Source organism: Mus musculus, chromosome 5 (assembly GCF_000001635.26).
Source record: "Mus musculus strain C57BL/6J chromosome 5, GRCm38.p6 C57BL/6J".
NCBI classification, from domain to species: domain Eukaryota; kingdom Metazoa; phylum Chordata; class Mammalia; order Rodentia; family Muridae; genus Mus; species Mus musculus.
Window position 1 is genome coordinate 26468925 of NC_000071.6, and position 24609 is coordinate 26493533.

General features: G+C 43.7%; 1 long non-coding RNA gene across 1 annotated transcript in view; it reads right to left on the reverse strand.

Annotated features, from left to right (window-relative positions):
- Window positions 1–24390, reverse strand: part of 4930584F24Rik (RIKEN cDNA 4930584F24 gene) — a 33245-nt gene extending 8855 nt beyond the window's left edge. Inside the window, exons 1-3 of the long non-coding RNA NR_029445.1 lie at window positions 24318–24390; window positions 21457–21735; window positions 10795–11165 (exon numbers count right to left, since the gene is read on the reverse strand). This is a non-coding gene — a long non-coding RNA (RIKEN cDNA 4930584F24 gene). The remainder of the gene's footprint in view (window positions 1–10794; window positions 11166–21456; window positions 21736–24317) is intronic.
- Between the last annotated feature and the right edge of the window lie 219 nt (window positions 24391–24609).

A 24609-nucleotide genomic window follows, 5' to 3' on the forward strand; every position in this document is an offset into this window, starting at 1 on the left:
AAAAAAACAAAAAAACAAAAACAAAAACTGTCATATTAACACATTACCAGAAATATGAGGGACATCATTAGGAAACACAACATAAGCATAAACTGCTGCTATTCATGTAGAGACCAAGCTCAGTAGTCACTGAACGTCAGCACTACATCTCATCTTGTAAATGAAGGTGCCAGCACTGCATCTCATGTTGTAAATGAAGGTTGAGATGGCTGAGGACTTCCCCACTGTGTGACTGCTCCATGTCCTTCCTGTTCGCCAGCTGACAGGCACATGGCTGTTCCCGTTTCTTAGCTATTGTGAATGGCACAGCGATGAGCATATGAGCAAACCTCTGATGTGCTGGTTGTCTCCTTTGGCTTTGTACCAGCAATGTGATTACTGAATCTTATGGAGGCACAGCCTTGTTTTATGAAGAACTTCTATGCTGTCTTCTATAATATCAGGATATTCATTTGTATAATTTTTTGTTACTATTCATCAGTGAAAGAATCTGGCTCATGGATAGGGAGCTCACAGGCTTTATGGTGTGAACCTTCTCCAACAAGAACTACTACAACTACTACTACAACAACAATAACTACTACAACAACTACTACAACAGCTACAACTACTACAGTAAACAACTACTGCTACTACAACCACTACAACAACAACTACTACAGCTACAACTACTACAACTACTATGGTGACAATGACTGACTACTATAATGACTGCAAGGATGCTAAATGGCACTGTATCAAGTTCTTTACACCCTCACATCAATTCTGGTCTCAGACCTCTGCAGGCAAGTTTCTTTGTGCAGTGGAGAGCGAACAGAGTTATCAGAGAATCAACTGATCAAAGTGCAGAGAATACATGCCAGTGCACACCTGTACCACCCACCCCCCTTTCCTGTGATCAGGGACCACTGCGAGAAAGGACAGAGAGATTGTAAGAGCCAGAGAGGTCCAGGGTGAAACAGTGCCTTCTGCACATGACCAGACTGCTGCACTCAGGAACTCACAGCAGCTGTGGGTGCCTACTTAAGACTTATAAAAGATTAAGCTAGTCAGCATTCTAGCACAGAGGGCAAGGGGCTCCCATGCCCTAATCACTCTCTGTGGATCTGTGTGGATAGTTGGTGATTCCTGCTGAAGGAGTCTGTTTGCTTCCTTCCCTCCTTCCTTCCTCCCTCCTTTCTCTCTCTCTCTCTCTCTCTCTCTCTCTCTCTCTCTCTCTCTCTCTCTTTCTTTCTTTCTTTTCTTTTTGTTTTTTTGAGACAGGGTTTCTCTTTATAGCCCTGGCTGCCCTGGAACTCACTCTGTAGACAGGCTGGCCTTGAACTCAAAAATCCACCTGTCTCTGCCTCCCATGTGCTGGGATTAAAGGTGTGCTCCACCACTGCCCAGCCTGGAGTCTGTTTTCTTTAAGGGTGTTGGTCTACTATGCTCAGGTGGGCGGCCCTATACCCAGGAGTATATGGGCAGCTCCAATCAGAGTCAATGGGTTGTTTTCATTTCTTTAAAAAAGGAGCAGAGGGTAGAACTGGAAGGAGTTAGGGGAGGAGTGTGAGGTAAATATAATCAAAATACATTGTATGAAATTCTCAAAGAATTATAAAATATAAAGAAATATAAAAATATTTTAAGTCATCAAGTTAAGTTAGCAGAGCAGAAAAAATGAAATTGACATGCTCAGACTTGTTACAATGAGGAGCACAAATAACTCACCTCTGGCTATTTCTACATCTACAGACTTTATACCTGCAGTCCAGAGGCTTACAGAAGCCACAGCACATGTAAACAGCTAGTCCAGCTGAGACCCTAGTGACCAAGAAGCCTGCTTCCACACCCAACTCCCTCTCTATTTCTGGCCACCGCTTCTTCTGGTCACTGCAGTTCAGGTTCCAGGCACTGCTCTGAAATCTGCCCAATTTGTGAGCAGATCATTGCTCAGACTCTGTTAAATTCAAGGATTTGGGTATTTCAACAAGTATGAGAATACTGACCCCCACTCTCTATGGTCATCTTGTCTTTGGCCCTAGTGGGGGGTCCTGGGTCCCTGTGCTGACTACCTAGGAGGAACCTGGTTCTGGAATATGAGAATGCTGGCCATTCATATTGGTCTCACTCACTCCTAAGGCACAAATCCTTGACATTTGACTATATATCAGCTGGCTGTTTATTTGCCCAACAATTTTCTTGGTATGCAGGGATTTTTTTTTCTAGTTTAATGAATCCTCTGTGGGCTGATGGTCAACTTCTGTGTCTACATATACAAATGTTTCCCAGATAACACTTCAGTGGGAGGATTTCAAAACCAGTCCAGGGCCCCTTCGTGATTTTTTTTATTGATATGAGACAAAAGTCAGACAAAGTTGAGGAGGATTGGGGGTGTTGTACATAGCTCCTCCTTTTTGTCCCTACAATGTGGGATATGGTCCCTTCACTTCTCTGTAGTTTGGGGAGGCCCATATTTTTCTTCCATCTAGAAAGGTGGATAATATTCTGTTACGGACAGCTTGAGGTTTGCTGGAGAGCAGACCCTTGCAGAAGAGCAAAACTTACAGTTCTGGTTTCTAAGACAATGGGCCTCTGCTCTCTTTGAAAACTGGTAGGCGCCAAATTTGTGTGCCATGATCTTATAACTCCAGAGAGGATGGAGTGTGGCCTTTGGGAGGTAATGGCATCATGCTGGTGGCACTCTCAGTAACAAGATAAATTCTCTGATAAAAGGAAACCATGGGGAGGTTCCATTCATTAGCCAGGAAGTAGCCTTCAGCAGCCATGGGATCTACCAGCATCTTGAACTTGGCCTTCCAGCCTTCAGAACTACGATAAAACGATTTCTTTTTATAAGAAGTCACTGGCCTGGATTATTTTGTTATAGTAGCCTACATGACTTGAGAGTCCCAAGGAGGAGAATCACTGGAGACACTTGGTGAATTCTGAGAAGAATTCTTGATGAATTCTTTCAGGAGCAATGAAAGCAATATTGCAGCAGCTGTTCAAGCAAAGGGAACCAGGCCTCTGTGTCCCCATAAACACGGACTGTGTGGGTGCGTGATCCTGTAATGCAGGAGGCAGGAGGCTGGGTGTCAAACCTTTGTGGTTTTTAATTATCTTATTGATCTGTATCTGTTTCCGTGTGTGATCTTTGCCTGCATGTATCCACGATGAGCCAAGTGTTGGCAGTAGTTTTGTGAGGGCGGTAGTATTGAGAGGTGAACATTTGGAGAGATGTCCATGTTCTCTTTCTCATGGAGCCATTAAAGTAAGGGCCTATTGTAGTGAATTTGCCCCCTTCTGCCATGTAACAGCATGGTGTTATAGCTCACTTCTGCTCTAGCTTTCACCGTGTGAGCAGACATCAGCAAGGTGTCTGAGAAACCTGATTCCAAATGCAGGAATCTGCTTCTCTCTCTCTCCCTCTCTCTCTCTCTCTCTCCCTCCCTCCCTCTCTCCCTCTATTTCTGATCAATTTCTTAGTCTATAATACTGTGTTGAAACATGTTTGATTGTATATAGTTTCATAACTTTATTCTGAAATTTTGATATGGGGTAGAGGCCAGAAAATAATTATTACCTTTGTCTTTATTTTTTTTTCCCAAGTGGAAGTGCTTTTATTTTTCTAGTTAAGCTGTTATTTGGACAAACTACCTGCTTATAATTTTTGTACTGGGGCTATTGACTTTTAAAAGTTCATTGTTATAGACTATTACCATTGATCTTAGTGGTTTACCAGAACCTGATAAGACCATATTGCTGAAAATACTATGCACTTTGGTCAAAGGTCATGGAGAAATCAAATGGGTCCTGAACAAATGGTTTCTCCATGCTGAGTGGCTTTTGTAGTACCGAAATGTGCTATGTAGGTTGGTGGAGTGGTCCACTAACAGTCTTCCAAGCAGTGTACCTGTGAGCTATAAATGACAACCAGTATGTTGAGACATACTTCTGGTGTGTCATGAATGTTATGAGAGTCAGAGTCTTAGTTGCTTTGCTATTGCTGTAGAGACACATCACTACCAGAGAAACTTATTGGACAAAGAGTTATTGGGGCCTTACAGTTTCAGAGGTGAGTGCAAAGCTACCATGGCAGGAATCATGGCAAGGGACTGGCAGGCAGTGTTCTTGGTCAGAAGCTGAGCTCTCACGTCTTGTGACAATAACCATGAGGCACCTCTAGTGACATGCCTCTTCTTACAATGTCATTTCTCCTAATACTTCCCAAACAATTGCCCCTCCTAAGGCCCAAGTACTCAAGCATTGGAGCCTCTAATGGGCCATTTCCATGGAAACCACCACAGTGACCAACTCATTCTAATCAGAAGTAAGATACAATTCAGAGAGGAAAAGCAAGCTTCACACTGTAAACCTGGAGAAGAACCTGGGACTGGCAAACTCACAAGACTCCAAGATGAACCCATTGCAATTACTATGTTAAATGATTATATCAGACTGTCTTATGAAGTCACATGTCTACACTCACAGGTTAGTGAGTTCTCAGACCATATCTGAAAAAATCCCTAGTGCACTGAACTGCATTAAATACAGTCAAAAGGCAGAAACTGGCTGTGGAGTTCCTAGCTATATATGTAAGATTTTCCTCTGAGTCTCAGAGACAATTCTGGAAGAGGATGCATAAAGATTCAAATATATAGAAGTGGGGAGTTTGGAATAAAACTGTATCCTGGGCACAACAGTTCTACTGCATTTTGAAACTCTAAGTTAAAAGCAGTAAATATTCTAGCATGGAGGAAAGGGGGTTCACAGGCCTTACCCCTAACTGAGAGGCTATTGACAGTTGCTGTCAATTTCTATTAGGTGCTGATGCCAGGTAGGTTTAGCAAAATTTAGTAGATGGTCCCATTCCCATGAGAATGTGGGCATGAAATGTTGGCCTTGGGAGGTGTCAGTGTAAACTCTAAAGGGGAAGGCTTTCCCTACAGAAGTTTTACAGTCTTTCTTGGCTCTGAGACAATATTTCTCCAATGCAAGTGTATGAGCTCTGCTTAAGCAAAAGTGTTACAGCTCAGATTGGAGGTATCCTGGCAATCAGGAGCTAAGAAATACAAAGTCACACAAACCTCACACAAGAGATTTATTGGTCAGCGGTGGAGGTGGGGGTGGGGGTGGGGGTGGCTGCCTCTACTTGAGCCAGAAGCATCAAGGAGCTGAGCAGAAGTCAGGGTTTATATAGGAGTTCTTTTAGGGGCTGATTTAGGAGCAAGATCAGGGATTGGTGGGCTTCTGTGGCCTGACCTTGAAGCTCAGTGATTGATAGTATTTTGTGCTCAGGGATTGATGGGATTCTGTGGTAAGCTCAGGGACTGTTGGAATTCTGTTTCTCAGCCCTAGTCTTGGACTTGGGGTCAATTCAGTGTCAGGCTGTTCTTATTTTGGCCATGGTCTTGGGGGTCGAGTCAGGGCCAGTGTGTTTTTCCTTTGCTCTTTTATCCTATAGTATGTCATTAAAAAAGACACCTATTTTTGATGGGTATGTGTGAGATCAGGGAGGATTTGGGAGAAATGAAGGGGAATATGATCAAAATATAAGGTATTCATGTATGAAGCTGTCAAAAATATTAAAATGTACTATTTAAAAGTTTAACTGTTTAGTATATTTAAAACTTATGAAAGCTGTTTTTAGAAGAACAGTGTGAGATAATCACCTGTTGTGGATTGCCCTGGTGTTATTTGTATTTTGATGTTAATTCTGCTTCCGAAAGAGCAGCTGCCCCAATGAGTAGTGGATCACATACTCAGGTGATTCCCTGTGAACCTTCTCCTCATTTTAACTAGTCAATAAAGATGCAGAAGCCAATCATTGGGCAAAGGATAAGGTAAGATTTCTGGGCCCAGGATCAAGAGGAGAAGATAAAGAGAGGAGATTTGGACCAGGCTGTGGAGGGGATAGGAGGTAGCAGACATGTAACTCTCAGACCGATAGTTTGTAGCCTCTGCAGGTGGCTGCAGTGGCTAAGAAGTATGGAGCAAGAAATTCTTCACTCAGCAGTTGTGTTATCTGGTTGCTTTTAAAATATTAATGCTGTCTGGTGTTTTCCATCCTAGCTAACTCAAATGGGCAGGAGAAAGGGCACAGACGCAGGGTAGTTGGTAGATGTTTGGCGAAGCTAGCCGTGGGAGCTGGGTGAGACAGCCATTGCTGGAAGTGGACAAGGAACAGAGAGCAGAGTGGCTTGTGGAGGCTGACTGTGGGGTGGATGAGCCAGCACTGGGCAAGGAGAAGTGTGCCTTTCAAAACAACACACAACAGTCACTGTCACCGAATTCAGCTCTATATGCAGTGGACTAGAAGATGTGGCTGTGATGGGTGGGTTGGGGTCATGGGTACTTTTCAGCCTTTTTCTTTTGAAATACTGCCTTGATTCTTAATGAGGCTTTTGGTGAACATTTTCATCTGCATTGGAAAAGAGATAATCTTAATTACTATTTGATTTTCTTTCTGTTTTGGAGAGTAAATACTTTAACTGTGAAGTACCCTGGAACCTGAATGAAACATGAAAAATGGAAAGTCATGCGACTTAGTTACTTAATTCAAAGAAGATTCATTATTCTCTATATCCTGTGAGCCTTGCAAGAAAGAACACTGTTGCATGGCTATTGACATTTCTATGGCACAGAGATAGCAGAAAGCCACCTCCACACTGTTCTAAAAAGCCAACAATATGCCTCGGCTGATTTGCAAAATCATGTAGAGGCCACCTTCCTTGTAGAATCAGTATAGTTGCTGAAAAATATAGGTACATAGAAAATCATTGTACAGAACGCTGTTAAGAGTTGTTTTGTATATAAGGTAGAAGAACCTTATTGGTGATTAATTTGAATCAACTTGTATATGACATTTTAAGTGAATATTCTTGCTGTTTGTCCAATCTCTTTTTCAGTGTCCAACGCAAGTAACATTCACCAGTGAAACCTTCAGATAGATAGGCAGACGACCTTGGTTCCAGATGTATTGGTATGTACTCCATTTGTTCTCATGCCTCCTTATTATTGTAGGACCTTTTACCAGACTCTACATTGAGGTCAGGGAGCAAAAATGCAAGCCTTGTGCATTAATGTGCTTTCATCTGCAGAAGTAGTTCTTATTACAGATGTGAGAGAGCCAGGCATTGTAGTCCCTGTATCTCCTTACTTGAGAGACAGAGATGAGAAAAGTGATGTGAGTTGAAGGCCAGGATGGCCTATGAACCAATATCTGGTTAGTTAGGGCTTCATTGCTGTGAAGAGACGCCATGACCACAGCAATTCTTATAAAGGAAAACATTCAATTGGGGTTGGCTTACAATTTCAGAGGTTTAGTCCATTATCATCATAGTGAGAATCATGGTATGTAGGCAGACATGGTGCTGGAGAAGGAGATGAGAGCTCTACATCTTGTTTTAAAGGCAGCATAAGGAGACTGCGTAGCTTGAGCATAGGAGACCTCAAAGGCTGCTACCTCCACTCCAGTAGTGACTCGCATTACAGGTTTAGAAACCTGGAAGCAGTCCTGAGGCAAAGAGTTTCACAGAAACTTAGCCTCCTGGAACAGGCATTCCAATAGCCCGTATAGTCAAAACCTGTCTCCACGTTAGTCTGGTTTATGGATCCATGTGCTCTTTTTCAGTATTGTTTTATTATAAGTGCCTTTAAGGATTGATTTTGACATATAGCTAAGCCAGTGTTCCAATGGTTCCTAGAAAGTCCTTGAGCTGACCCTGAGCTTGGAATTCAGTAAGAATGTTACCTATTCAGCAACACTCAAATTTACTTCTAGTAGAGACAGTGAAAATAATCAGGCATTGCAATTTACTTGAATAGAGCTAGAAAGCTCAGGGCTAGTCTACATCATAATTACTTAGGACAATAGCCCACCCAAACACAAGAATACACAATGGCCTAGGAAATAGGTAGGTTGTCTGATGAAAGGGTTAGCAGAACAGAATTCACCTGGTGCATGTTTTTTCACTAGGCCTAGATGAATAGCATAATCAGGTATTTACTAAAGGACCTGGGGGTGGTGGGTTTAACAATAGATTAGCATTGTATCAGAGCATTCACCTGGCTCCTGTGTTTAGCTGATCTTAATTAGGGTTATTCCTATTCTCAGTTGTAAACATGGCCTGGATCCCGCCATCTTTTTGTTTTGTTTTTTTTTGTTTTGGGTTTTTTTTGTTTGTTTGTTTTTTGTTTTGTTTTTTGTTTGTTGTTTGTTGTTTTTTGAGATAGGGTTTCTCTGTATAGCCCTGGCTATCCTGGAACTCACTCTGTAGACCAGGCTGGCCTTGAACTCAGAAATCTGCCTGTCTCTGCCTTCAAAGTGCTGGGATTAAAGGTGTGCGCCACCACTGCCTGGCGTCCCGCCATCTTTTTATGTATACATTTTCTTTGTTTTGTGTTAAGAACCAGTGTACCTTGACGGATGTATTTGCCTAGCCTTCTTGTTTTTCTTCTATATTAAAAGCCTGGTGTTTGCTTGGACAAAACACATTCAGATTCAGCACTCCCTTGTGTCTGTGTCCATTTGTCATTTTTCTCACTGACCCTTGCTCACCTGCAACCAGAACCCCATTCCCTGCAGATTGGAGAGCCAATAGAGGTTCATCTGCAGCAAAAGGCCACCTTCACAGTGACACATTCCTTCAACAAGGCCATACTTACTCCAATAAGGCCGCATGTCCTAGTAGTGCTACTCTCTATAGGCCTATAGGAGCCAGTTACATTCAAACCACCACACAATACCAAAATAGATATTTGAAAAGGACAAATATTGAATGATTGAACAGTTAGAAAGGTTAGATGCTGAAAGCCACATGTTAAATTTTCTATGATATGGGCACTGAGGGTCCTACTTGTCACATAGCATGAAATCATGTAGTCATTCTTTGATCTAGCCAGAACATCTCATATCATTGGTTTTCCACAATGAGTTCCATACATATTAAGAGTTTTATTCCTGACATGGACCATCTAACCACATGATTTGCCTAGAAAATGAAAAACTAATATGCAAAAAGCATTGTTCAGTGCATTAGAAGCATGGGAAAATAGTTGAATGTCATATCTAAATCTACTTTCCTTCAGTCATTGAATAAGAAATTTAAAAACATACCTACAGGAATAATTCCTAGCCTTCTGGAGTCTGGAAGTCTCATGTACCTGTACAAATCTGAAACAAACAAACAAAAAAAGACAAGGATTCTGCTGATCCAGTAAGAAGCTAGGTGTACTTGTAGTCTTTTCTCCTGTGTTGCCTTCCTTCCAGATGAAGGCATCATAGTAGAGATGGCTATTAATATGAGAGATGGGACTTTGGAAAATATGTAGGTGGCATGGGTATTGTAGAAGAGAATAGCACATCATATACTGGGTTGGCAGCTAATATAAAGGCTCAAGTTCTCTTTGTCACCATAGAACCAGAATGTTCAACATGATGTACTATCTGTGATAGTGACTCCTTGAGGCAACAGAGATCTAGGGACGGAGCTAGGATTGTTAAATAAAATAGGCATATGTTATGGTTTGCATATGCTTGGCCCAGAGAGTGGCACTATTAGTGGCTGTGACCTTGTTGGAGTAGGTTTGGCCTTGTATGAATAGGTTTGTCACTTGGCTTTACGACTCTCATCCTAGCTGTCTGGAAGCCAATATTCTGCTAGCAGCCTTCAGATAAAGATGTAGAACTCTCAGATCTTCCTGCACCATGCCTGCCTGGATGCTGCCATGTTCCTGCCTTGATAATGTATTGAACCTCTGTTCAATTAAATTAAGCCCCAATTAAATGTTGTTCTTATAAGAGCTGCCTTGCTCATGGTGTCTGTTCACAGCATAAATGAAATATGTGTCATTGTACAAAATAATATTGAGTATTGAAATTAACCTAAGACTTCTATTAAATAGTTCCTTAAATTTTATTTTACAATTTTTAAAATAAAATCACACCACTTTCCCCACACTGTCTTCTTGTTCTCTGATGGTTTGACTACTCCCACTACCTCTCAAATTCATGACCTTTCTTTTTGATACTTATCTATAAATCTATAAAATGCTGAGTCTGCTCAGTGATGAGAGAGAGAGAGAGAGAGAGAGAGAGAGAGAGAGAGTGTGTGTGTGTGTGTGTGTGTGTGTTCTCAGGTCTGAATGCTATGTACTGGATAAGCAGTTAAGGACTTCATTCTCCCTGTCTCAGCAGTGTTTAGCTACCTATAGCTCTTTGTCTCAGGATGACTCCTAATGAGGATTCCTCATCCATACTAGCATGTCCTATGTCATTGTCCTTGTTTTGGTCTCAGTTAGTTAGCTATATTGTTGTGGTGTCATAGGTACAGCTTCCACACCATTTCTAGGAGACTCCTGTCCTATGACTATTAGGATGAACATGGAGAATAGAGTCAGGAATTACAATGGTTAAGTATTAGTAGTAGATTATTACTTAATAACCATGCCTGCTTTAGCCTGGGTAATTGTCTAGGATTCCAGTAATAGGCAGTATTTCCCCTAGTTCAGAATTCTAGTAACAGAATTTCCCTTAGTCTGCATATATAGACCAGACATTGTCAGCTATGAGCACCACTGTTAAACCATTTGGGAAACCCTATGGTGTTTATAATTTCATGGTTAATAGGCATCATGATTGGTTGCTTTCTTCCCATGTTAGCATCTATATCACTTGCCATGATTATGAGAGCTAGTCTTCATGGAAGAGACTGTCACATCTGGCCTACATTCTCTGAGTCCCATGTCCTAAAGGCCCTTCAGCAACAGAGTCTTGCCTTCAATTTCTGGAGGAATGACCTGGGTACTTACCTTATATTGTTTGGGGGAACCTCTTGAACTTCCATAAATAGCAACTCAAGAAGTTCCTGATGCCAGAATCTTTGTGTTTGAACGTTTTGCGTGGGACTTTTGGTTTCAGGATACATCCTTGTGTCTTTTGGAGACTTGCTTGGTTCATCCTGGGATTATACAGGAACAGGGCTTGGTCCATGACTCCTGAGGTTTAGTGTATCCTAGGCTGTTATGGGTCCATGTTCTGACTGGGCTATACACTGGTGTTAATGAAATACAAGCATGCTTTCCTCTGATGATAGCCTAAGTGCATTGCATTCAGAGTCTGCAAGGCTATTTTCAGGACTGGGAAGAGCTGGGTAACTATAGCTCAGAACTTAGGATGTTACCTGAAAGTCAATGGGAGAGCTAGTTAAACATATGACCATTGGCCTTTCTTTTCATACTTTCTGATGTGTCCTCATATCTATGAAGGGAAAGGGTGCATATATGGGGAGCAGAGTGAATCAGACCTCGATGAGAAGGAAAAGCCCTGTAATCATGGGTGTCCAACTATAAGTAATGGCCATTGGTTTTCCAGATCATGTAAGCAATGGATGTTTTCCAGAGACATCCTATGAAGGTTCTGGGGGCACTGGGGTGAATGCACATTGACAAAGATCCAAAGGCAGAGATATGCATATGGGTAGAAAGCACTCCAAAGTCTTCCACACTAAATTCCCAGGATCACTAGAGGCAAGCACAAAATTGTGGCATACCAGTCTAGTTCCTCTAACAGCACATTTTACTGCTACTTTGACATGAATCTTTACCTGTATTGAAGCACCATGAGTGCATATCACTGTGAGTGCATTTGCCTTCCTGTAATATGTCACTAAAAAACATTTAATGGTCCCCGGTGCTCTGTGACCCACAGGAACTTCCATTCCTCCTCTGCCCCGCCCTTCATCAGCAACTCTCTTAAAATTGGTGTTAATCTGACTTTAGCACTGGATAGGGCTGGTTACTGCCCTTACAATTTACAAATTGTGGTTTTGCAATGTAGGTAAAGTCTTCCTGCTTCACTTTGGCTCCCTCTTGTTTTAGTTTTCCTTGGGAGACTCCAACTAAAGGGTAAAACCCATATCATGGACAGAGGTTCACTGATCTTCTGAACGTTGTTTGAACATATCCTGTACACATAGACACAGCAGGTAAGAGAGAGAGATGTGCTAGGTAAGTGCACTTGCTGATCTTGAGTAATCACAACATGTCTTTTCAATATTCAATTCAAAGAAGTATAGGGAAAGGGTCGAAATAATCATTTCAGAATACCATAGTAGCAGATGAACTATGCAAGCAAGCCAAGCTTAGCCACTGTCACTGTCCTTTGAGTCTTTATACTCTCTCCAAATGTTTTCTCCATAGGTCTTGCCTCAGCATGTGAGTCTGTCTCATCTGACATCACTCTGCCAGTCAGCCTAAGCCTGAGGAAGTGGCAAAAACCTGCAGTCATGACAAATGCAGCTCAACTACACAGTACACATGTATAACTACACATGTACATAGTTAACAAAGAATCCATCATTGTCCTTTCACAAACTTGCTTTAGCCGAACTTCCTTTCGCTAGTGTCTGCTTCCTTCATGAGTCCACCTTAGTCTTTCACTTGTGCCTGCTTCAATGAAATGTTCCTTCATGTGTTTGCCTTAGCAAAACAGCATTCAACACAACTGACCTTTCAAAGAACCCTTAAGTTTCCGCTTCACTCAACCCTTCAATTTAAATTTGACCCAGACTTCTTGGTGGTAATGGAGACCCCAACTTACACTAATGTTGACTGCCAGTCATCAGCTTATTGGAAGCCTTGTTTATACATCTTAAGATTTTTAGTGAGCAGTCTTGCTTTGTTAGGTGGGGTTCAGTTAAAGTCACAGTAAGGTCACTTGCTCTCTAACCATTCTTGATATTTAGGTGTGGCCATTGTTTGGTTAATAAGGAAAGTCTTTGTCCCATTTAAGGTCATGGTTGTGGTTGTAGCCCCCTGGTACTGTGGGTCATATGAAGAGAGAGTATGGCCAACCTTGAATCTAAAGTTGTCCCAATGCACCTGATAGTCATGGAGTTGCCAGGTCACCACAGATGTCACTTTATGAATTTTGCCCTTATGTCACCCATAAGACTTGTACCCATTGCTAAGGTAGGTCCACCTTGTGGGCAGGCTTAGTGTTTACTTATCTCAATTGGTATAAACGTTTCCTGGATAACATGGAATCCAGATAGGACCTGTGCACCGAGGGCATACCCCAGGGTATGCCTCATGTACTCTTCTTGCCAAAGTCTGCCCAGATTGTTTGGTGGTCACATGTATTCCAGACACTGTGAAGGCCATATGTTCCTGGCTCTATGAATTGCTATGTGCTGGGTTGAATGAACAGAAAGTCCAAATACCCCCTTAGAGTTAAGTTTTTCACAGGCTTCTTTGATCAGCATCACCAGCTTATATTGATATTGGTATGAAGTTTAATCATCAGTTCAGTGATGCTTGCTTTTGATAACATGCCCTGGCTTAGAAAACAAAACTACTTGAAATTAAGATCAAAGTTCAAGTTAATCATTTTTCATATTCATGCTATTTGGTTATTCAAACGAGTGCATGTCTCCATTAAGAGCATGATGTGATCCAAGCTCTCTTGCAGTGAGGACGATTCAAGGTCATAAAAATGTCCCCCACACCCTTGAATTTAAGAGCTGGATGCAGGGTACTCATTAGTCAGGGAGCTGGATGGATCTCTTTGATGTCACTTTATGGCCTTTGCCCTTATGTCACCCTCTAGACCACCAACCTTTCTGTAGTAGTATGTGGTCTAGATCACACTTGAGTTAAAATGTGACCTGGATCTGAAAGTGCCTGTTACTTGATATTTAAATGTGACCCAGGTGACATGAAGGCTGTTAGGTGACCTTGACTCCCTGGTTTGAGCTTATTGCCTGGGTTGGGAGAAAGGTGTGTGGAGCCTGTAAGTTTTAAAGATGGGATTTTCAATGATTAAACCATCAACCCATTTGTTAATACAGTGAGTCTGGTCCTGTTGGGGAGGGTCTCTGGGGCTAACTCACACTTTCCCTGCACTTCTTGGCTTTCAGATAGCACATGGTCAGACTTGAATAGAGGAGTGTGGCCTACACACCCACAAGTACAAAGTCTGCCCATATTGTTTGATGGTCATTTGTGGCTCTGGACACTAAGGATGTTGTTTGGTCCTGGCTCCTCTCTGTATTGATAATGGAGCAAAATGGATTCCAAATACACTTGAAATCTAACCCCCAAGTGGTCAAGCATCAAAAGAAATGGACATGAAGATAATGTGAGGTGTCAGAGCAGGGCAGGGAAATGGGTATGTCCACTTCATTTGGATATTAAGGTGAGGTTTGTTCCCTTTAAAGTCTGGCTCCTTTGTGGTTGGGATTAAGTGCTGGGTTGGTTAGATACAGGGCATGGCTCATATACCCCTACCATAATAGCTCAAGCTACTTGGGGTTCAAGGTGCTGCCAAGTTTCCTTTGAAGTCTGTTTATGGCCTTGCAACTGATAATAATCAAGAACCTACTTGGAGGATATATACCCCTTCTTGGAGGGTATAATATGTCCATATGTCAGTTAACCAAACTGGATTGATTTTTGTTTAGTCCAAGATTCTTGGTGAACAGGATATGGCCTGAGTTATTTTCAAAAAATATTTGTTCCTAGAAAAGAAAAAAAATCAATTGAAGTAAAGATAAGTTCTTGTCTAAGGCAGCTACAGGATTCAGCATAACATGCATTTTGGTATGGCATGTCCACAGTGATAGATTTAGGTGAACCCTTGTCATTTTATAGTGAGGCGGTCATCCTTGTGTTGAGGATGTTGCCCAGACTAAATGATGTGTGTGCAATCCACATATTAGGTTCTTGGGTCATCTGCTTGTATTAGATATCAGTACAGAAAATATTGTAAGTCCAAGATTATACAGCAACAAACTGGCATGTATCTTCGGTGTATTATATCAACTGACACTAAACCCTTGGATCAGTGTCTCATGGTGCATGCTCTAACCATAATGTTGGTTCACTTTGGTTTAGGCCTGGGCACAGTGTTTGGGCTCAGGTCTCTTTGGATGAGGAGTTACTCCAGAATATTTTCACTTCAGTAATTGGATTTGCTTCGGGAATCAGGGGCTGAATTTGGTTGGTAACAGTCTTTTGATTTTCTCTGAAGTCTCTCATTTGTGGGATTGTTCCGGGCTCATGCATCTTCTATTTGGGCTTGGGATCCTATGGGTGTGATATAGGGCCAGGCCTACATATCTTCTAGATTTGGACCTGGGCTTCTTCAGGGTCAGAGTCTGGGCCAGGAACAATCCTTTCCTTGGTTTGTGCATGCCACAGTCATTTCAGGGATCATCCCAGGCACATATATCATCTCTCTTTGGACTAAGCATCTTAAGGTTCAGGGACTGGCCCAGGCCTACCTATCTCCTAGCAATTGGCCTGAGGTTTTTCAAGGTTAGGGTTTGGCCCAAGCCCATATCTCTCTTAGCTTTGGGTGCAGGTTTCTTAAGGGTCGGGGTTTGACCAGTCCCATATTGTTTATTTTGGTCCAAGGCAGTTTTAGGGTAAGATATTAACCCAGGCCCAAGTCTCCAGTTTGAGGCTCAGGCTTCTTCAGTGTTGGGGTTTGGCCCAGGTCGACATTTCTCCTATTTGTGCCTGGGCCTATTCAGAATTAGAGTTTAGCACAGGTACACATCTCTTCTTCTTTGAGCCCATGCCTATTCAGGGTTAGGGTTTAGTTCAGGCCCACACCTCTCCTAGCTTTGGGCCCAGGCCATTTCAGGGTTAGGGTTTGGCTCAGGCCACATCTTTCCTAGCTTTGGGCCCAGGATCTTTAGGGTCAGGGTTTGGCCCAGGCTCACAATGCTTGTTTTGGAACAAGGCCTCTTCAGGGTTATGGTTTGGCTCAGGCCCACATCTCTTCTTCCTTTGTTTCCTCCTCTTTGCTTCAAGTTTAGGGAATCACCTAGGCCCACAGCTCTCTTACCTTTTGACCAAGGTTACTTCAGGTTAAGGGTCAGACCCAGGTCCATATCTCTCCTAGCTTTGGGTCCAGGCCTATTCAGGTTTAGGGTTTGCCTCAGGCCCATATTTCTTTTTCCTTTAATCCCAGGCTTCTTCAGGGTTAGGGGTTGGCCCAGGCCCAAATCTCTTCTTCTGTTGGGCCCAGGCTTATTCAGGGTTAGGATTAGGCCCAGGCCCATATGACTTTTGGGGGCCCAGAATTATTCAGGATTAGGACTAGGCCTAGACCCACATCTCTTCTAGTTTGGGCTCAGGCCTATTCAGGGCACAAACCTCTTCTTCCTTTGGCTCCAGGCTTCCTCAGGGTTAGGGTTAAGCCCAGGCCCACATGGCCTAAACAATTTTAGGGTTGGGTCCAGGCCTATATCTCTTGTTCCTTTGGGCACAGGGCTATTTATTGTTAGGTTTTCTCCCTGTCCATATCTCTCTTAGCTTTGGGCCCAGGCTTCGTTAGGGTTAGGGTTTGGCACAGGCTCTAGTTGCTTCTTGTTTTAGACCCAGGTCTCTTCTGTTAGGTGATCCAGGCCCACATCTTTTGTTCCTGTGGGATCAGGCTTCTTCAGGGTTAGAGTTGGGCCTGGGCCCACATCTCTTCTTTGTGGTGAGGATTCTTCAGGGTTAGGATCAGCACTAGATCATCTCTCCTAGCTTAGAGCCCAGGCCTACTAGGGATCAGAGTTTCGCCCAGGTACACCTCTTCCTCCTTGGGGTCCAGTCTTATTTAGGGTTTAGGTTAGGCCATTACCCACTAATCTTCAAGGTTGAGCACAGGCTTCTTTAGGGTTAATGTTAGGCCCAGGCCCATATCTTCTAACTTTGAGCCTAAGACTTTTCAGTGTTAGATTGTAGCCTAGGTCCATCTCTCTCTTAGCATAGGCACCAGGCTTCTTCAGGTTTAGGTATAGACCTAGGTTCATATACTTTGGCCCAGGCTTCTTAAAATTTAGGATTAGGCCCCAGGACCATATCACTTCCTTTGTCATGAGGATTCTTAAGTGTTAGGGTTTGGCCCAGACCCACATTTCTCCTAGCTTTGGGCCTACGCCTATTCTCAGTCAGACTTTGGCCCAGGTAAATATCTCTTCTTCTTTTGGGTCCACTCATATTCAGGGTTAATGTTTGGCCCAGGCCCACATCTCTCCTGGCATTTGGCCCAGGCTTCTTCAGTGTTTATCATAGACCCAAATGTCCCTTAGCTTTGGAACCTAGCTTCTTCAAGCTTAGGGATAGACCTAGGCCCACATCTCTCCGGATTTGGGGTCCAGGGCTCTTCAGGGATAGGGTTGGGCCCAGGTCCATATCACTTCCAGCCTTGGGCACAGGTCTATTCATATTTAGGTTTGGGCCCAGGCCCAGATCTCTTCTTGGAGCCCAGAATTCCTCAGGTTTAGTTCTAGCCTAAGCCCTTATCTCTCTTAGCTTTGGGCCCAGGCCCTTAGGTTTAAGGATAGACCCAGGAGGATATATCTTCTAGCTTTGGGCCAAAGCCTATTCAGGTTAACTGTTTGGCCCAGACCCACATCTCTTCTTCCTTTGTACTGAGGATTCCTCCATGTCAGGGTTGTGCCCAGATGCACATCTCTCCTAGCTTTAGGTTAAGGCCTGTTCAAGGTTAGTGTTTTGCCTAGGGCTATATCATCTAAAGATCTTTAGAGTTAGTGTTAGGCCTAGACCCACATCTCTTCTAGCTTTGGGCTGAAACCGACTCTGGGTTAGAGTTTGGCCCAGACAGACATCTCTTCTTCCTTTTTATCCATTCCTATTCAGGTTTAAGATTTGGCCCAGGCCCACAACTCTCCTAGCATTGGGTGGAGGATTCTTCAGGGTTAATGTTAGGCCCAGGCCAATCTCTTCTTGATTTGGGCCCAAATTTCTTTCTTCAGAATTAGGTTTTAGCTTAGGCCCATATCTCTCTTAGCTTAGGGACCAGTCTTATTTAGATTTAGGATAGAACCAGGCCCACATCTCTTCTTACTTTGGACCTAGGCTTCTTCAATTATAAGATAAAGCCCAGGGCCATATCTCTTCTCTCTTTGTGGTGAGAATTCTTTATGGTTAGGTTTAGGCCCAGTCCCACATCTCTCCTAGCTTTGGGCCCAGGCCTATTCTGGTTCAGAGTTTGGCCCAGGAACACATTTGTATTTCCTGTAGATCCACTCTTATTCAATATTAAGTTTTGGCCCAGGCCCAATACTGCCCTAGTATTGGGCCCAGGCTTCCTCAGGGTTAAACTTAGGCCAGGGCCTAAATCTCTTCTAGGTCTGTGCCTGTGCTCTTCACGGTTAGGTTTTAGCCTAGTGCCATACCTCTCTTAGCTTAGGGACCAGGCTTTTTCATGTTTAGGACAGACCCAGGCCCACATCTCTTCTTATTTTCTGCCTAGGCATCCGCAGGGATAGGGTTAATCCTAGACCCATATTGTTTCTAGCATAAATAGCCCAGGCCTATTTATCATTAGGTTTGGGCTCAGGCCCACATCTCCTCTTCTTTTGGGCTCAGCCTTCTTTAGGTTTAGGTTCTAGCTAGGCCCATATCTAGCTCTGGGCCCAGGCTCTTTTAGATTTAGGGACAGGAGGAGGCTGATATATCTACTAGTTTTGGTCCCAAGCCTATTCAGGTTTAGAGTTTGTCCTAGGCCCCCATCTTTCCTAGCTTTGTGTCCATGTCATTTCTGGGTCAGAGTTTGATCCAGGCACATGCCTACTCTTCCTTTGGGTCCAGTGTTATTCACATTTAAGGTTTGGTGCAGGCTCACAACTCTCCTTGCTTTGGACCCAGACTTCTTCAAGGTTAGGATTTGGCCTAGGCCCACATTGTTTTGGACACAGGCCTATTCAGAGTTAAATTTTACCCTGGCCCCATATCTCTCTTCGCTTAGGGGCCAGGCTTATTCAGGTTTAGGGATAGACCCAGTCCTACATCTTTTTTGTTATTGGGCCCAGGCCTCTTCAGAGGTAGAATTAGGCCCAGGCCTCTATCACTTGTATCTTTGGACCCAGGTCTATCCATGTTTAGGTTTGGGTCCAGTCTTACTCTCTTCTTCTTTGGGCTCAGTCTTCTTCAAGATTAGGTTCTAGACTAGGCTCATATCTCTTTTCTGTGTTGTGAGGATTCTTCAGGTTTAGGGTTAGGCCCAGAACTGCATCTCTCCTAGCTTTGGGCACAGACCTATTCTCAGAGTTTGACTCAGGCAGACATCTCTTTGGGTCCAGTCTTGTTCAGTGTTCATGCTTGGCACAGAGCCACTATTCTCTTAGTGTTGGGACTTGGCTTCCTCAGGGCTAGAGTTTGGCAGTCCCAAATTGCTTGTTTTAAACCTATGCCTCTTCAGAGTTAGGTGTTCCAGGCCCACATCTCTTGTTCCTGTGGGATCAGGCTTCTTCAGGGTTATGGTTAGGCTCAGTCTGAGTTCTCTTGTAGCTTTGTGCCCAGGCTTACTTAGGTTTAGGCTGTGGCCCTGGCCCACATCTCTTCTTCCTTTGTACCTAGTCCTGCTCAGTTTTAGGGTTTGGTCCAGGCCCATATCTCTCTTAGATTTGGGCACAGGCTTCTTCAGGGTCAGGGTTTGGCCTAAGCCCATATCTCTTCTTCCTGTGGGCCCAGCATTCTTCAGGGTTAGGTTTAGGCCCAGACACATATCTTTCCTAGCTTCAGGCCCAGGCCTATTTAGGGTCAGATTTGGCTGAGACCCACATATCTTCTTTTGGGTCCAGTCTTATTCAGTTTGGCTCAGGTCTACAACTCTCCGAGCTTTGGGCCTAGGACTATTCAGATTTAGTATTTTGCTTAGGTACACATTGCTTCTTCATTTGGGCTAAGCCCTCTTCAGGTTTAGAACTGGGTCCAGGCCCATTTTTCTTGTAGCTTTAGGCCCAGGCCTCTTCAGATTTACTGTTTGTTCCAGTCCTACATCTCTCCTAGCTTTGGGGCCATGATTCTTTAGGGCTAAGGTTTGATACAGACCCACATCTCTTCCTTTGGACCTAGGCCTCTTCAATGGTAGAGTTTGATCCAGGCCCGTGTCTGTTCTTCCTTTGGGCACAGGCTTATTCAGGGTCAACTCTTGGCTCAGGTCCATGATTTCATTTGGTGAAATCCTTTTTCATCCCAGGATCTGGCCCAGGCATACTTCTCTTCCACATATGTGTCTTGGTATTATGAAAGTCAGTCTCAGTCCTGGGAATCCTTCTCTTTTTGGTTGGGTTCATACATTTTCAGGATTAACCTGGGGATCTTTCAACTTTTCTTTGGTCTTCTCCAGGGCCCATGTTTGGCCTTGGCTACTCTCAGTATATTGTTGTTCCTAGGCTTTCTTGTGTTCATGCTTTAGCTTGGGTACACTGATCCAGTTGAGGTAGTGGAGTCCATGTGTGTCCAAAGCTTCATTGTCATTAGCATTTATGTATGGTCAGCTTTTGTGAAAATAAAAATAGGCAGGTGTTTTGATAGAGAAATATACTTGCTATCCTTCTTTGACATCTCAAATGTACTCTGAACATCATTGAAAACATGCACAAACAGATATGCATATAACATATTGTCTAGATGAAATAAGGTATACATTATACAAACAGATGAAATAACTAGGAGAGAAAGGCGGTTAGGAAAGTCTTTCCTGTTGTATATCTGACTCTGCCTGTGCAAGAGGGGCTTGATGAGCTCATGTAGAAAGATTGTTGTTTCTAAGTAGAGACAAACAGAGTCCTGAGCAGGAGTCAGGCAGCTTGTCCTCCCTTCTGTAGACCAATCTCATGATGGAACATCATAGGAAGTCAAGAGATACAAGTTCTCAAGTTGTGTGCCATGATCCCTTTGGCAAAGCTCCATCTTCAAAAATATATACTGTACAAATTGTAACCATAGCTTAATTACAGTTATGAAGTAGCAACGAAAGTAATTTTGTGGCTGGAGGTCACCACAACATGAGGAACTGTATGAAAGGGTCATAACACTATTGAGGTTGTGAACCACTGTGAAGCAGTAAACAGTTAATCCACTCTAAACTCCCCTGGCACCTACATTTCAACCATCTCACCCTCCTGCACTTTCTCAGTGTGGTCTCCTAAGCCCTTGTCATGGCCCAATCCCTTCTTCCCCTCTCCTGTGTTTCTTGCCTGGGAATACTAAAAGTCCTGTCTCTATCTCATTGCCCAGCCATTTGTCACTGGCAACTTTATTTCCCAATCAAAGCCAACTGGGGGCAGGCTTCCTTTAGCCTATGAATGGGACATGGCAAACAGGTTTTTGGGTAATGTAATTAGCATGAGAACACAAGCTGCTACCCCACTGGTATACAGGATGTCTTTTTATGACTTCACAGGCTGTGCAGATTTCACACGTGCTCTGTCCCCTTTGTGGAATGGTGTTCTCTCCCTGTAGGCCAAGCATGGCCATGTCCTGGGAGGGTATTTCTCTGCTCTTTGCTATTGCAACTTGTCTCAGAAATCAATTTTGTTTTGTACATCAACTTCCCCTGAGATGTTGACTTGGGCCTTAGTCACCCTTTTCTGAAAACCCCATGCCAAGTGTGCTAACTGATGTGACAGCAGGTTCTCACCCAAAGACTCTTCTGCAGTGACTTACCTTAAAAGAATCCCTGCTGACTCTCCTAGTTTTGAAACCTAGCCCACTGCAATGGTCTCTGCTGCCTTCAGAACTGGGTATGCCCATAATCATGACAGTGACTTCTCATGTGGGGTCACAGAGGCCACCACTCATTCTATTTGGGAAAGCTCAATGGTATCTAGGCACACAGGTGTCTTTTGGACTGGTACTTAGGTAAAGTACCTCATAGCTTCTCTTGGCTCATTCCTTGGGAACAATGTCATATCCAGTTCTCTTCCTGGAAGGAACGTCATCATCCTAGGAACAGCAAAGCAAGTGGGGATGGGTCATACTCAGCCCCAGCATAAAAAGTTCAGATCTTTGGTCTATTGTTTCTGCTGCTCAGTTTATCAGCAAGTTTTTTTTTTCCTGTCATGAGACTTGGGGTGTGCCATCTGTAGGGCTTGGGGCATGGAGCTCACTGAAAATTTGGGCCTCCAACTTGTCTCTTCACCACCGTTAAACACAGCTGGAAGTAGAATTGCTCAGAAAGCAGGATATCATGAAGTTTCCCTATCTGGCCCTAATATAGTACTTGATGACTTCTGAGAATGCCAGTCAGTGGGAAATAGCATATAACTGCAGGACTTCATCCTGTCCCAGTTTGGAAACTGGCCTCCTGGAATAGGTGCTGACTCTCCCTCAGCTGTGGTCACCTTTTCTGACAAATGCAGGTAAAGATTATTAGAAGAGAAAACCTAGCATGCCCTCCCCCACTTACATATGTACACAATAGAATCATCCACCAATGTATTAACCCACAGGCTATTCCCTGTTGAGTCCCTGCCTTTACTCATGCTAATGACTACTCTAGGCACAAAGGAGAATTACTGCTCTGAAGATGCAAATTCCTTTGAGAACCCCTGACAGGACTCTGTGAAGCATCTCCTACCTGCCAGGAAAGTATGGGCTGCCATACTTGAAAACAGCCCTGGCTTGGTGCACAGTAACCTAGCTTTATCCTGCACTAGTATGTAGCCTAGAATCTTTTCATGTGGTCCAGGTAGCTGTGGTCATCCCACGGCCTCATTCTCTGGTGAGTTATGGGTGCCATCTCCCTGAGTCCTTGTTTGGCTAGTTCCTTGGCAACCATGCCACTGACACCTGCTGTCTCTTTTTGTACTGCTATAGCTCAGGTACCATTAAAGGTCATTTCAAGGACTAACTATACTTTCACTCATACCTTTTACTACTCCTGTGTAGGCAGAGGTTCCCTAATTGTTTGATTGGCTAAATAAAGACAGCAGAAGCTAAACGTGGGGCAAAGATAGAGAGGTGGATTTTTCAGGTCCTAGGAGGAAGAGGAGGACACGATATAGAGACAGGGTATTTTGGACCAGGAAGTGGAGTGGAGAAGACAGACACCATGTAGGCCTAGGGGCTGTTAGACCCTGTGGTAGCCTCTGCCACCAGAAGAATTGCAACATAGAATAGCTAATGAGTTTAGGACAATAGATTCTGAGCCCAGTGGTTGTGACATCTGGAAGATTTTAAATATTAAGATCGGTGTTTTCCATCTGTGACGACTCAGGTGGGTAAGAGAGGGTGCAGCCACACGGCGTTTGTTGGCAGTCAGCAGAGCCAGTCACAGTGTGGATGGTCAATGTAGAGCAGTCATGGCTCCCAGCATTGTGGGAAAAACATTAGCTAGTAGGCAGTTGGCTGACAATAGTGTAGAGCTGAGTGAGACCCACCTCCTTGTTGGTGGCTTGATGGAACTAGCCTCGAGGGGCTGAGAGAGTGCCAAAGAAGGAGCAAGCATCCTTTTTAAAATTACTCTCTACGCTCCTACCTAACAGAATAGCACACTGAAATTAAATTAGACCTTCATCCCAGGAACCCTGTATGTATTTCTCCTACCACATAGGCCAAAGCTCCATACACACCTGTGATTCTTTCTGAATCCCAGCCTATCCCAGCAGACACTGTGCTCTCTCCATCAAGGCCACAGATTTTACCATGACAATGAGCTGGTATATGAGGTAACAGAGAGCTGACCACACCCCTGTCCAGATTTTCCTATGTGCCTGAGTGTAGTAGGAGGAATGACCATGTCTCCCCACATTGGGCTGAGCACACTGTCCCAGAAATTGGGAGGTTGTACGTGTGGTGAGGGTGTCATCTTATTAATGAAGCCTGAACATGAATTACCCTGTCTCATGTAACAGTGTGTATGTTGGTAAAGGAAGATAAGTGACCTCATTCAAAGTCATCTACATTCACTTTCACACACGGATGTGATCCTGAGAACAGGACACACACACGCACAAGTGAAAACGTGTAAACATGTATATAAGTACAGAATTAGACTGGAGAGTGCTGCCATGGTGTTTTCTGTGATAGTGGCATAGATGTTTGTTCCTCTATGTGGAAGTCATCTGAGTACAAGTAAAAAGATTGCTATAGCCAGGAACTGAAGCCCTCGGGGAAGGTGAGAGATCAGTACCCCGGCTGCTTTTCCTACCTTTCCTAGACAAGCTCAGTAATGGTCAAATGTGGGCCTGCAAACAAACTCTTCATCCTTCTTTACTTGGGCTGGAGGCTGGAGTCCAGGTCCAGGTCCATCTGTATGGCTTCATTCTAAGGCCCCCCTGCCTGGTGAGTGGAGGGGTTCCACCACTGTGTGCTTGGGGGGCTAGTCTCACTGCTGAAATTTCTGATCCCTGTTATTTCTAGCTTTCCTTAGGATGAACTGCCCTAAGGCAGAGATATTTCAACTACCTATCTATGTTTCAGTCTACCCCATTTCAGGGCCCATTGAAGAAGTGCCTCACACTGAGTGAGTCACACACACAATTAGTTTTGAGTAGTATCCATCCTGGAAATCAGCCCAAACTTACCTAGACACATGAGCTTGCTGTGAATCCCAGCCCTTCTTGCTGGACTCTGAGTTGCCCTCGGGCTAAGAACACTGTGGTTACTAGATCAGCAACCCTGTGAGGTCACAGAGGTCTCACCTCACTTCTAAGAATCATGGGGACATCCAGGCTTCAGTTATCTCCCAGCTTGGTCTACCTTTGTTCTCTGCTGTGCAAGCATCCTAAGAAGCACTTAGCATTGGGGAAGTAGCTGAAAGTATTTCTCATAGACCCTTCACCTACATGCCTCTCTGGTTAGTCCTTCATTTTCTGA